Source organism: Canis lupus, chromosome 9 (assembly GCF_003254725.2).
Source record: "Canis lupus dingo isolate Sandy chromosome 9, ASM325472v2, whole genome shotgun sequence".
NCBI classification, from domain to species: domain Eukaryota; kingdom Metazoa; phylum Chordata; class Mammalia; order Carnivora; family Canidae; genus Canis; species Canis lupus.
This window is the reverse complement of record NC_064251.1, coordinates 38,833,162-38,847,762: the sequence shown is the minus strand read 5'-3', so window position 1 is coordinate 38,847,762 and position 14,601 is coordinate 38,833,162. Positions and strand designations below refer to the sequence as shown.

General features: G+C 42.4%; 1 pseudogene; it reads right to left on the bottom strand.

The window, feature by feature from the left end:
* Positions 1–564: 564 nt before the first annotated feature.
* On the bottom strand, positions 565–14,401 carry LOC112655640 (F-box/LRR-repeat protein 17-like; annotated as a pseudogene).
* Between the last annotated feature and the right edge of the window lie 200 nt (positions 14,402–14,601).

Here is a 14,601-nt window from a genome sequence, read left to right as displayed (position 1 = left end):
ACTCATGGTGATGCTTTTTTTTTTCTGGTTGTTTTTTTTTTTTTTTTTTTTTTTTTTTAGTTAATGCTTTGAGGCTGGATATGATATTTCTACAGATTTCTACAAATATACCACAGCAGTTTTCCAGGTTATGTTGCATCAGGCTTTCTGGATTAGTCAGCATCTTAAAGAATAAGTGCAAGTTCCCCTCCCCAAACCACCCCCCAAGCTAAAGCATGTTATAGTGCTGTATTTTAGATTCAAACAATGCAACATTTAAAAAAAAAATCAATTATACACCTCTGGAACCATTTGACAACCAAACTGTAACACTCTAAAGATTATCACAACTTTGAACTGAAATGGCACCATCCATATCATCAACCGCTCTCCCTTCTTTTGTCTTTTTTAACTATTTAAAATATAGTGTGACATATATAAAAATTAAACTTTTGTTTATTCACTCAAGCTACTATTACTATATATACTGTCTTATAAATTAGTTTTGGATTAAAAACCAGTTAAAATATCGTGAATTAAAATATTTTTCAGTGGTGGGGAAATGAACATGAAAACGATACCACCTGATGTGCAAGAACTTTTTTATTAATAATAAACAGCTTTTCTTCTTACACAAATTTTATTCCTTTCAAATTAAATTAGTAACCTATTTAGTGATGGAAAAAAAATACCCTTGGTGCTTACTAACTAGATTTTCTTAACTGATTGGGATTAAAAGCAAAAAAACATATGCCACATCAGAAACATGTTGACATAATCAAAGGAAACAGTGTTTACAAAAAAGGAGTCACTATAAATAAGTGAATGGTATTTGTGAATGTAAAGCTATATTTTGTTGCTTACAGCTAGTATCATTTTAGACATATTGGGACTTACAGAAAGTGAAACTCAAACCTTAGTATATCTGTTAAAGACCAAAAACAAAACAAAACAAAACAAAACAAAAAACCCAGTTATGTCCACATTGGGGAAGAATAAATAGCAAACTCACAGGGCAGGGTTTTGTATCTAGCTCTACTGTGAAAGATAATCACTCTTTAGCTTAAAAAGGCTCCCCTGCTGTCTTGATTATAAATCGAGACACAGGAAAGTTTACTTGAGCCTGAGTCCCTACTATGAATTAATTGTAAAGATGTGTGAAATCTAAACATATATTCATTTACTGATAGATATTGTCTTAACTGAAAGCTGGCAATCTTGAAACAAAGAAATGCTTATTTCCGACAAGTGTAAACACAAATCTTAATGAAAAGATTTTCTAATTTTTCCTCTTAACTCATACATTAACCAGCAATAGATCTCTGTAGTACCACAAGAACTATTCAAAATTAACATGCATATATCCAAAAAACCTGTTCTAAAGCCCAAAGCAAAGCAAAAAAAAAAAAAAAAGATAAATCAATAGGAAGATTGTCTACTTATATCTCACTCATTAATCTTCTATTCATGTGACTACCTCCAAATCTTAGAAATAAACTTTCATAATTACCAAAATCAACAAAAATAATTAAATGATCTGTAGGTATTGTTTTTTTTTTTTTTAAATAACCGCACACTAGTATTACACTGGTGCTTTGAACGTGGATAACGCTTAAGGGTAGCTCCAAATATCATTAAAATATATCCGGACCAGTTGCAATCCATGAAACAAGAGCGAATACAACATTAACATAAACCTTAACGAAAATATTCAGGACTCTACAGAACAAATTTGCAGAATAATGGATAATTACCTTGTGTGAGCTGGCCAGGGGAGCTCAGATGGTTGCCTCCATATAAAAACTTCTCAGAAGGCTTTATGTTCTCGAGTCCCTCCCTCACTTGCAGACAGCAAGTTAGCCACCTGTGCATATCCCGGGTTGGGTGCCGAGCTTCCTCAGTGGCCTGGAGGAAGGCCCCTCCGTCAGAGAACGATCTAGAAAGAAAGTGCCCTGGCGTTTGTGCTCACGCGTACTGGTACTGGCATGTTAGGGTGTGTGTGTGTGTGAGGACCTATACGTGTGTAGGCCCCTGAAATGTTGCAAAGGCCTGGTTTCCTGGTTTCTAATTGGTGCACCATCCCTTCTGGCCTGGTCACCATCAGGAGCAGTGCACAATTCTATTCCATCGGAAGAGAAGGCCGATGGATGCCTTCATTTCGGGGCATCTTCAAGAGGCGGCAATTAGAAGATCAACATACTAGGGCCCACGGTTTTTGGTTTTACAGTAAATAAAAAACTTTTTTTTCTTTAGAGAAACAAGCCTTTGAGTTTAAAAACCAAAGGGTCTGTGGCTTTCAAAAATCTTTAATTTTTTTTTAAATTTTTATTTATTTATGATAGTCACAGAGAGAGAGAGAGAGAGGCAGAGACATAGGCAGAGGGAGAAACAGGCTCCATGCACTGGGAGCCCGATGTGGGATTCGATCCCGGGTCTCCAGGATCACGCCCTGGGCCAAAGGCAGGCGCTAAACCGCTGCGCCACCCAGGGATCCCAAATCTTTAATTTTTAAGGAAAAAACAAAAAAACAAAAAACAAAAAACCACCCCACCCCAGTTCACCTGCGAACAAACAGCAATTGCGCTTATGCTATGCGTTATGCGAACAAGACACACATATACACTGGGGTACACCCGTAGACGTGGAACAGGGAAAATCTTTCCAAGGGCTCGGCCCCCCGAGATCTCCCCCCTCCCCCAGCAGGAGCGTTAGGAGGAGGCTGCAGACATGTTGGGGGTCCAGCCCATCTGATAGGCCCTCTCCAAGGTCCTCTTGCAGTCCTGCAGCACGGTGCTGAAGGTGATGTGGGGGTACTGCTGCACCAGCTGCTCCACCGTCACTTCGTTGACTTTATTGCATCTCATCAGCCCCAGATATCTCAGAGATTTGCTGCTCTGTGCAATCAGGGTGGCTCCTTGGTCTGTAATTTCTTTACACCATCCGACATCCACAGTCTCTATCGTCATGCTGTACCGGCCGATGGCAATCAGTGCATAATCTGTGATTTTACAGGACACCAAATACAGCTCTTTCAGGTTTTGTCCTTCCTTTGCAATGACCTCCACACACCTGTCATTTATGATCCAGTTCAGACAGAGATTGAGAGAGCTAAGATTTTTGCACCTCTTGACAATTTCCATCACAGTTTCATTATCCAGTTCAGTGACAGGACGTAGGTCCAAGCTGGAAAGATTTCGTAGCTTGGTTAGGTGAATGACTCCTTTCGAAGTAACTGAACAACCCATGAAGCCAACATACTGAAGTTCAGGACAGTGGTCAGCGAATGCTTTCACCGACTGATCTGTTACTAATTTGTTTTCCTGCATGTATATTCTTTGTAATTTCAGACAGCCCTTAGCTATGACGATCATGCCTTCATCTGAGATCTTGTAACACTGGCCGAAATGAATATCTTTGAGTTCTCTGCACTTTGATCCCAGCTGTTTGAGTCCTTCATCAGTAAGTTTGTCCTGGTTGCCTACATGAACTTTCTGAAGTAAAGGCCGGTGAGAGGCAACCGCAATAATAGAAGTGTCAGAAAGCTGTTTACACCTGTAGGCTGTATACCTAAGAAGTCCAGGACACTTAAATGCTAGAACACATACGCCAGTATCAGACATACTGCGACAATCAGAAATGTTGATTTCAATTATATCCTGACTTCTTGATGCAATTTTTTCCAATGATTCATCAGTGACCTTGAGCAGGATGGACGGTGGCAGCTGGTTGATGTCCGAGGTTTCGGGGGGCGGATCCCTGTGACAATCGCAGGGGTTGGGGGGGGCTCCCGGCGGTTGGCGTCGCAGCAGTCGTGCTGCTGCTGCTGCTGCTGGGCGGCCGAGGGGGCGCGGGGGCGCTGGGGTCCCCCGGGGGCGCGGGGGCCTCGGGGGGCGCGGGGGCCGCGGGGCAGCAGGCGGCGTCGGGGGGCCGCGGCGGCTAGGCGCCCCCCCCCCGCCGCGGGCCCTCCGTGCGCCCCTCCGTGCCCGCCGCGCCCGCCGTGCCCGCCGCCGTGGCCCCCGCAGCGGGGCTGCTTGCAGGGCGTGCAGGCCGGGAGCCCGGGAGCCCGGCGCCCTTGCGCTTGCACACGGTGTCGGCAGCCGGCGGCGGGCACGGCGGGGGAGGAGGGCCCAGCCAGGAGGAGGCCCGGCCGCGGCACTCCCAGGCGGCGGCCAGCCCCAGCTCGCGGCCTATTTTATTTTTAAAAAGATTTATTTATTTGAGAGAGAGAGGGAGCGTGAGCATGCATGATTGAGGAGAAGGGGAGAGGGAGAGAGGGAGGGAGAGGAGAAAATCTTAAGTAGGCTCCCCCCTAAGCACTGAGCCCTATACCTGGCTCTATCTCATAATCTTGAAATCATTACCTGAGCTGAAATCAAGAGTCGGATGTTTAACTGACTGAGCCACCCTGGTGCCCACCAAATTCGTATTTTAGAACAGCATCTCTGGTGGTAGTGAGTGATTGATGAGACCCTGTCTCCCTTGTGCAGTAACTCATCCCAGAAAACTCTTCTGGAAGACTCCAGAATAAGGGGAGTGTGTGCCCAGAATAAGGGGAGGCTCAGCCACAGTCCTTTACTAACTGCTCCTTTCTCTACATCTGCACCATTGCACTGGATGGAAATATACAATAAATGTTTGATTTCTGAAGGTTTCAGGTTGCATTCCTGGTAGTTCCTTTTATAGAACATTTATTCTGAATACACTCTTGCTTGATGCTATCCATCCTGGGTCATGTGACTAATTAAGGTGTGTATGGGAGTTCCTATAATCAGCAGCATCTCAGTGAAGATATACTGAGTTCCATGCGGGCAGAGTTCTTCCTTCAGGTGATGGAGATGCCAACAGGGCAAAGAAGACATCCTGCCTTCCAGTCCCTTCTTGTTGACATCTTCTAAGCCAGGCTACTTGCACTCATTTGGGTCTACTTTCCTGGCCAAAGGCAAAGAGAATCCTTCTCTCTGCACAGGTATTATCAGTGTAGCTCCTTCTAGGCTGTGACTGTAGACTGTGTCCTTATACGAGTCATCTGGCCAAGTAAATCAGCAGACTTTGAATAAAGCCGATGTAACAATGTAGGTGGGCCTTATCAGTTGAAGGCTATAAAAGAAAAAAATCCCCCCCAAAACAAGGAATTCTGCCTTCAGACTGCCTTTGGACTCAAGATGCAACATCAATTCTTCTTTATGCCAGATTCTTTCCTCTTGAGCCCAAGAAGAAAGAGCCTCTTAACTCCAATATGGGCGATGTTGAGATCTACAGATCAGTAGGCCATATAATTAGTTGAAATTCTAGAAGGTGAATGCTCTGGGGATAAAGGAAGTCAATAGGTCATGGCAGAGATAGTTAAGAATACTTTAACTGAGAATACAATTTCATTTTGAGTGTAAAGGAAACAACATCCCCCTAGCCAGGCACTCATACCATTAAGTGCCTTAGCTAAGACTTGAAATCGATCTCTCTACTACTCCACCTTGGCTATAGCACCCCACTACAAAACAAATAATTGACTCTAATTCAGTGCTTGAAGGGCAGTTCTGGTCACTGCTCTTCCACCAGGGAAACCCCAAGAAGGCGAGAGGCTTAGGGACTGACACCTAAACTGTAGGTCCTGAGTTCTCCCTTGTTCTGGGGTTGGGTGTTTTATAAGGACATGTCGAGAAAACCAGGTAGTGAATGACTGTCCTGCATTAGCTCACTGACTGTGAGCTACAGTTTGATACTTTCTGAAAACCTGGAACTTTAAGCAAGTTCTATAAGAATTTGGTTCTTGTGGCCTTGCAGATGCTGGTTTTGGAGTGGCTGGGATATCTCAGAAGTATGAGCCACACAGAGCCCCTGGGGTAGAGGTTTTCTCCAGCTAGTGATTGGAACAGGGCTGATTGGTGGTTTGTGAAGCTGTGCAAGGTCACTTAAGTACATGCTGCTTCCCTTCTTTCCCCTGGATTTGGCAGTCTTAGTGTGGAGCCTGGTGCCCTCAGATCTTGGATTTGTTCTCCTTTACTTTTCTAGCACAATGGTTAGAACAGATGTACAACTTCATGTCTCAGGCCCCACAGCCTGGGTGGGGAGATGAAGTCACATTCGCATGTATGCTCATGTTTTCAGGGCTGCTGTGATGCCTAACTCCAGGGTCAGCCAGGACATTGTAGTCCATGGGAATAGCGCCCCCTGGTGCTGTGTCCTGTGCCAGCTCCACAGCCCCGCATGGGTCCACGCTTTGCTTACTGATCAACCTTCTGCTGGTTCCTTTATGCCTCCTCTGCCTCCTCTGCCTCCCTAGCTTCCCCGATATTTCCAGGGATGTCTCTCCTTTGAACACGGATAAGCCTCTAATGTTCTACTGTTCTGACTTCTCAGTCCTGATCTGACCCTTTGCAAGGCCATGTGAATGTGGAACTCACCAGCCACTCCTGGCCCCAGGGCTCCATCTCCTGATTGCAATATTTTTCCTCAAAACCTACAATCCTGGGGCACCTGAGTGGCTCAGATCATGATCCCGGGGCTCTGGGATCAAGTCCCACATCAGGCTTACCATAGAGAGCCTGCCTCTCCTCTCTGTGTCTCTCATGAAGAAATAAATGTAAAATCTAGAAGAGAAAACAAACCTATAATCCTAGTCCGATCATGAGGAAAACGTCGGACAAATACATATTGGCAGATGTTCTACAAAATATCAAGCCAGAGTAGATTAGGGTGATGTCACATACCAGAGTAAGGAATAGTAACAAATAAATGCCACATGGTACCCAGGACTGGATCCTGGACCTTAAAAACGACATTAGTGGGAAAATTGTGAAAGTCAAATAAATTCTGTACTTTGGTTAATAGCACTTTTGTAATAGCAATTCTGTACTCTTGGCTAATAGCAATATTGATTCTTTTAGGGTTTTTTTTTTTTTTTAAGATTTCGTTTACCTATTTGTGAGAGACATGGAGAGAGAGAGAGAGAGGCAGAGACATAGGCAGAGGGAGAAGGAGGCTCCTCGAGGGGAGCCTGATGTGGGACTCGATCCCAGGACCCCGGGATCACACTCTGAGCTGAAGGCAGACGCTCAATCACTGAGCCACCCAGGCATCCCTGAATTTTTAGTTTTGACAAAACTACCGTGGTTATATATGAATTAATAATAGAAGACCAGGTGAGAGGTATACAGGAATTCTCTGTACTATCTCTGTTGTACAGTTGACAACTTCAATGAAATGGCCAAATTCCTTGAAAGACACAAATTGTCTGTGCCAGTTATTGATTTATTGCCTCTTGGCTCCAAATTCACCCTTTTAGGCTATTCCGTGGAAATGGATCTGGGCCCTTTAAACAGTTTTTCCTTTGCCAGTCAGCACTGAAGCTTCACCAGCAGATGGCACTAGCGAGATATGTCAGGAGGGAGAGTTTTGCTTCCTGTAGCATCTGGAGCTTTTGCAGCACTCAGCTTCTGCTGTGCTGGCAGCTTCTCAAGCTTTCAGCTCCTGCTGTGCACAGAGACAGCAGCACCCAATAGCCAGCAGCTTCTGCACCCACACCATGGTTATGTAGCCAAGGACCTCCAAACCCCGTAATGCAGGTGGTTCCCCCAGGGCTCTGCTCTTGCAGTGCTCAGCAGCCAGTAGCACCCAGCAGCCAGACTCTTCCCTTGATACTATTTCTTGGGCAGCATGGGAGCCAAGAGCCTCTGCTGATACATCTCCGGTGAAGAGCTTTCCTGAAGTGCCTCCTCAGTATCAAAAATGCACTATGACGCTCAGGCTGAGGTCCCAATGCAGAGACAAAGCATTATAGAAAAAAAGTCGTGAAATATGAAGCCAAAAATATCTGAGTTTGAATCCTGCTTAGGAGCTCTGTATCTATCCTTGAACAAACTAATCTTGTTGCACCTCAGGTGTGGTGCTTAATAAATAAAATACCTTGCACACACTTGTTTTTGAGTAACTGCTCCTCCTCCCTATCTGTATCATTTTCTCTCCCCTTCCCTCCTCCTCTCTCTCTGGTAGATGTCTTTATTATCCTGAGAAGATAGTCCCCTTGTCTCAAAGAACTTGTCTGGAAAACACACGTGGTCTGTGTTGTTTTGTTGAGTCTTTTTTCCAGCCAAAGTCAGCTACTTTGCAAGCCTGAGGTTCAAGGTTCCGAGATGCCGATGATGGCCTTGAATTCTGGCCTGGCTCACTGTCCAGGAGGGTGTAAATCTCAGCTCCTTTGACATTGCTGCATTATCACCAAATGATGTCTTCAACTAGCTACCTGAAGTTCGGTGTCCTCCTCCCTGGCAGTCCTCCCTGCCTTCAGCACAGAGCTCCAGAGAGTCAGTAAGTCCAGGCAAAGACCAGCCCCCCACCCATCTCAGAACAAGAGTCACAAAGTGAGAAATCCAGGGCTGGGTATGTGCAGTATAAAAGAGGGGACAGAAATGAAGATGGATAAACATGGAGAACAGTCCAGATCAGGAGATACTGGGGCACATTTAACTGTCACCACCCATCATCGTGCTGGTATCTCTGTGCCTCCCTACCTTCCTCCACTCTTTCTGCCACAGCCAGCCGCTCCAACTGCACTCTCTAGGCCTTTACCTCCTGCTCTGACCCCGCTCCATCAGTTACTGCATCTCTCCACTAGCTTCTACCTACAAACAGATATATCTTCTTGTTCTTTTTTTTTTTTTTTAGATTTTATTTAAATTCAAGTTAGTTAACATATAGTGTATTATTGGCCTCAGGGGTAGAATGCAGTGATTCATCCGTTGCATAGAACACCTAATGCTCATTCCATCAAAGTGCCCTCCTTGATGCCCGTCACCTGATACATCTTCTCATTTCTGAGAAATCATTTTTCTGATTTGAAGCCTGCCTCTGTCTTCTGTGTCTTTCTTCCTCACCACCAATCACTCCTGAGCCCTTACAGGGTAACTTCAGCCCACCTCCAGCATCATTACAATCACCACCAATTACCTCCCCCCACCATACACACACTGCTTCCAATGGCACCTATAACTTCCTGGTGGACTATCTAATAATTTTCCGGAACTGTCAACTTCCTTGATATCTCTGCAGTATCTGACATTGTTCAGGATCCTTTCATTCCTGAAACTCTCCTGTGATCTAACTCTCTGTGCTTTTTCTCTTCTCTGTCTTCTGCTTTCTCTTCTTCCTCTTTGTACTGTCTGAAACTTATGGGCTCACAGCCAAAGATGATTTCTCTGGCTGCCTTAGCACACCCCACCTCTACGGTGCAATCAGTTACCAGACCTTGTCAACATTTATTCTTTGAACATTTCCTTTACATCCTTTCTATATCCACTGCTACCACCCTGATTACCTACCCAGACCATCGCAATCCTCCCCTTTTTCTCTGTCCCATAAAATATGTGTTGTGTATTGAATTCCAGCCAGTTCTATACATAAATGAGAGATTGTGCTTCCTACAGTGCAGCTCCAATCAGGCTACTGTTTTCCTAAAAATGCAAATGTCTCATCTGACAACTTCCCTCCCCACTTCTGCCTCCAACCCTTGAAAATCTCATTTACATGGTTATTTCCAGGACAAATGTAATTGGCCTACTCAGTTGTCCTGACTAGAGCAGTATTTCTCGAACTTTTATATGACAAGGATCACCTGAATTTCAGCTGAGTCTTTTTTGATCATGAAAGTATTTGTGTGGAGCAGTGCTCCCAAGACCAGGACTATGGTGGATCAGGAGGACAGGCATCGGCAACGGGAGTGGCCATGTGTGCTCACCAGCCCTGGAAAGAGGTGAGGGTAAGAGCCCTGCCTGATTTCCTCAGTCCAGTGGGATCATGTGCTTGGTCCTCAATCTTTCCAGAAATGTGTTAAATAGTAATGAACTCTTTTTTAAAAATATTTTATTTATTTATTCATGAGAGACACAGAGAGAGAGAGAGGGGCAGAGACACAGGCAGAGGGAGAAGCAGGCTCCACGCAGGGAGCCTGATGCGGGACTCGATCCTGGGATTCCAGGATCATGCTCTGGGCTGAAGGCAGGCACTAAACTGCTGAGCCACCCAGGGATCCCAGTAATGAACTCTTGAGTATGGATTTGAAAGTTTCTATCACAGAATGTAAGTAAAACCAGGTTCTTTGGACCCCTCTGCCACAATTCCCATGGCATTCAGCCACTCTCAATTTTTTTCAGGACGGGACTTGTTTTTTTATGAATGACTTTCAGGCACCGGGTGGCTCAGTCAGTTAAGTCCTCAACTCTTGATTTTGGCTCAGGACGTGATGGTGAGATCCAGCAAGGGCTGCTCAGCATGGAGTCTGCCTAAGACCTCCCTCTCCCTCTGCCTCCCCCCTGCTTGCGTGCACTCTCTCTCTCTCTCTCTGTAAATAAATAAATAAAATCTTTTTCTTAAAATTAACTTCCATCGCTCCCAAATACATATTTATGGTTGAAAAACAAGACTCTATAGCCTAAACTGTGTAAACAAATATACAAACAGCACCCACAATATAATTCCAGCCCAGAGAAACATTATTGTTCATCTTGTAATGTATATCTTTCCACAGTTAGTTTGTGAGTACAAACACTTCGTTTGCTCATTAAAATATTTTGAACATCCCTCAACATATTTTATTTTTAAACTTTTTATTATGGTAAATATTAAACACAAAACAGACAGAAGAGTTTTTGTTCCCTAGTTTTGGGATAGTTTTACTTTCCCTAGTTTTAGGATAGACCCTGTAGCCCTTACCCAGCTTCAACCATTATCAATGTGTGATCATTCTCTCATCTCTAATCCTGCTTGCTTCTCCTCATCCCATGTTATTCTGAAGCAAATTTGAGACATTATTTCTTTACATATTATTTCTGTATGTATCTCTAAAAGATGGGAACTCCTTTTAATTGAATGGTTTATCCTTTTTGTTATTATTTACTGGTATAGTTTTATACTCTATTTGTTTATATGGCCTTTTACTAGTTTATTTCACTCATTTATATAATCTCTCCCTCTATCTCTTTTTCTCTCTTTTACTGTATGTCTTGTATTCAAAAAGGTTTATATTTTTGTTGTAATAGTTACCTTATAGCAAGACTTTTAAATATTACCCTTGGTCCCTACACTTTTTGGATTATTATCCATAGGTGTCCTACTATGAATATTAGTAATAACAAACTTTCCTTTTCTCCTTCTTCCTCACTCCCCAACCCCCTGCAGCTGATTTGAAGTAATATTTTTTTCATTCTCATTTAATCATTCTAAGATACTCATCACATTTACTCTACTTTTTATATGTTCTTTCCATCCTCCCCAATTTTTGATAGGTATATTATGTTTACATTGTCAAAGTGTATAGCTAGTTCACAGACTTTCTCCACAGATCATTATTCAGTATAATTCTGTAAATACATATTCTATGGTTTTAATAGTCCCCATTTTGATATCTCTCCAGTTACTTTGGTCCGTTGAAGATTAATCTCTGGTAGATTCCTCAGAAAGTCAGAGGGGAGCAGTATCCCCCACACACCTCGTTGCTTCCTGTGGATTTCTGCACAGATACAGACACCTTACTGGTCTGATAAATGGTAGTGGTTTGTTCCCATTTGTCCACTCATGTTTTGAAGTTTGAGGGGATACCTTGTTTCCTAGTTTTGTTGTCTCTGTGTTTTGAATTTTGCTTTGTGTGTGTGTGTGTGTGTGTGTGTGTGTGTGTTGTGGGAAGATTTTAGAAGATTCAGAAATTATGTCAACCAATTAAAACCACCTTCCCAGAATTTGACATTATTTTTTAACAACTTACAACTTTTTCTTTTGTGAAGTGTGTGTGTTGTGTTCAGTCTTTTTGCCCATTTTTCTATTGATTTGTAAGGGATTCTGGATACAATCATTTTGGTTATTTTTCTATTGCTTTGTAAGGGATTCTGGACACAAGCTGTAATACAAACGTGTTAGCATTTTTTTCCAATGTGACTTTGCTTTTCACTCTCTTAATGGTGTCATTCAATGAAGAAAAGTGCTTAATTTTAATGAAATCCCATTTATCTATCTATTTATATGGTCAGTAATGTTTTTATAATAGTTAGGAAATTAAGAAATATTTGCTTCTCCCAAGACCATGAAGCTATTTACTATAGTGTCTTCAACAAGCTTTATTGCTTTACTTTTCACTTAGGTCCCTGATCCAACTGAAACAGATTTTTGTCTGGTGTGAGGTAGGAGACAGGACCTGTTCTTTCATATGAATAATCCACTTAATCTAGCCATATTTGCTGAAAATACTTTTTCCTGCTGTATTACAGTGGCTCCTTTGCCATAAGTCAGGAGACTTGTACATATAGCTTCACACTGGTCTGTCTGTCTTACACCAATACCACACTGTCTCATTTACTGCCGCCTATAATAGTAAATCTTGATAAATAATGGCCAAGTCTTGCAGCTCTGTTTAGGATTGTCTTGATTATTCTTGATTTTTTTGGAGCTTTCATATAAGTTTTAGAATCAATTTATTATGAATCAGCTTTCCATGCATTTTTATGAAAAATCTTTTTAAGATTTTGACTGGGATTGCATTATATTTCAGTTTGAGGGAAACTGACATCTTTATCATTGTAAGCCTTCTAACCCATAAACATGGCATATCCCTCCATTTATTTACACATTTTCCATTTTTCCCCTTAGTAATATGTATTTTCCTGCACATGTTAGATTTATTCCTAGGTAATTGACAGTTTTTGAATAATATTGTAAAGGCACTTAAAATCATTATTTTGGAATTGTAAGACTCCAAAGCTTTGAACTGAGCTTTTCCTCTTATCAGGCATCTGTGAGCACCAGTGCAGAGAAGTCAGGGGCTGTGAGAAGGGAAAATAGTGCATCAGGAGGATCATGATCACATCTGCTCCCCACCGTCAAATAGGTAAGTCCTGACTTCCTCCACCCTGCCTGTTCCAGGAGAATGAGAAGTTTGGTGCTATCTGAACTTTCACAGTTGTGTGGTCACCCAGAAATGTGGGAGAAATACAACTGAATGCTGAAGCCTCCCTGCGTTCTTGCCCTTTGGAGGTAATGGTTGGTCCTGAGGCCCTTCATCCCAACATTTTCAAGTATGAGAATCCTGAAAATTTTTTCGTCTTTCTCAAGGAATATATACCAGAAAGTATAGAACAAATTGATGGCAAAAAAATGTGCCTATAATCTCATTACCAGGAAATAAATGTGTGTGTGTGTGTATATGTGTATATATTTTCAAGGGGTATGGTACCCAAAGATCATGGCATCACACTCCAAAAACACTTTTAAGCTTTCTTTTTTTGTTGTTTCTACACTTAATACATAGTGAACAGTTTTTCATGTCCATGGAAGTATTTCCACAACTCTTTCCCCACGGGCTTCAAACTGTTTTCATTGTGAATATAGCACATTTTGCTTACTAATTCTGGCTAATGCACTTATAGGCTTATATTTGCTATCAGAGGATTCTCCTGGAACTAAATCTGTCTGTGTATATGTGGTTATTTCCTTAGGAAATGTTCCTTAAGTATTATTGCTGACTCCAAGGTCATACATTTTTTTTAAGCCAAAGATACATTGCCAATTTGATTTTGTAAGGATGCATTGTCTTTTTCAAAAAATTCAATAAACTTCAAAATGCTGGATGTATTTTAAATTTTCTCTACTTGACAATAATCCTTTCATGAGAATTTATTATTTTAAACCAGATGCAGTTTTAAAAGTTTCAATTATGTTTATGAAATATTTTTTTAGGGAGTGTTTCAATAATCCTTTGCCATTAGTTGGTATCCCTAGAGTGGGAAAAGAGTGAAAAAATGCATACTTGACAACTTCTCCATGGAAAGTCTTTTCAATACACTGTTTTGTTTCATCTTGAGAGCTTTAGGTATAAGAGATGTAAGTATTCATCTCACATCCATTTTACAGATGAGGAAACTGAGGAATGAACCAAATCCTTTTTCCTTTTGCTCACCTTGCCATGATTTCTCTCTACCCTCTTTTAAGTCACTTGGATCACGTTGCAAACAGTGACACGGGAGTCAATCATACCTCACCGTGTCCCTATTCGTGCTAATTATTGGTATCCTTCTACCTCTCCATGCAGGGCAAAGCCTGAGTACCTGGCTCAGGAGCAAAACCTGGGATGACATTAGTCCTCTATTGTGCCATCTGTCAGCTATCACTGTCCAGCACACGACCTACCCAATCATACATGGCAGTACCGGCTGGAGCTGATGAAGTGGAAATATCCATATATCTCACACTTTTGCATTTGATCTTTATAACACCTTCCCAAAGTAAATCTTATTACCTGTATTTCAAGTGCTGAAACTGGATCTCAGATTATGTGCTTATCTTGTATCAGGAAGTTCATACATGACAAAGCCGGTCTCTTCACATCCAAAGCACATGATGCTACCTCCTGAATGAAGTAATAATGAGGGGACACTAGCCACATGGTTCCGTATTTTCCTCCAAACCAGTGAAACCATAAGAAAAAATACCCAGCATCTTTGCATAGAGTGGCCACAAGTGTGTGTTCTGGTGTTGAGGTGGCTGGCCACACTCTGACTCATTCTCATGGCCAAGCTCCCCACTTAGGACTGCTCCTTCCTGCTCAGACCCATCTTTTCCTCTTCTCTGTGAAGCCCAACCAGA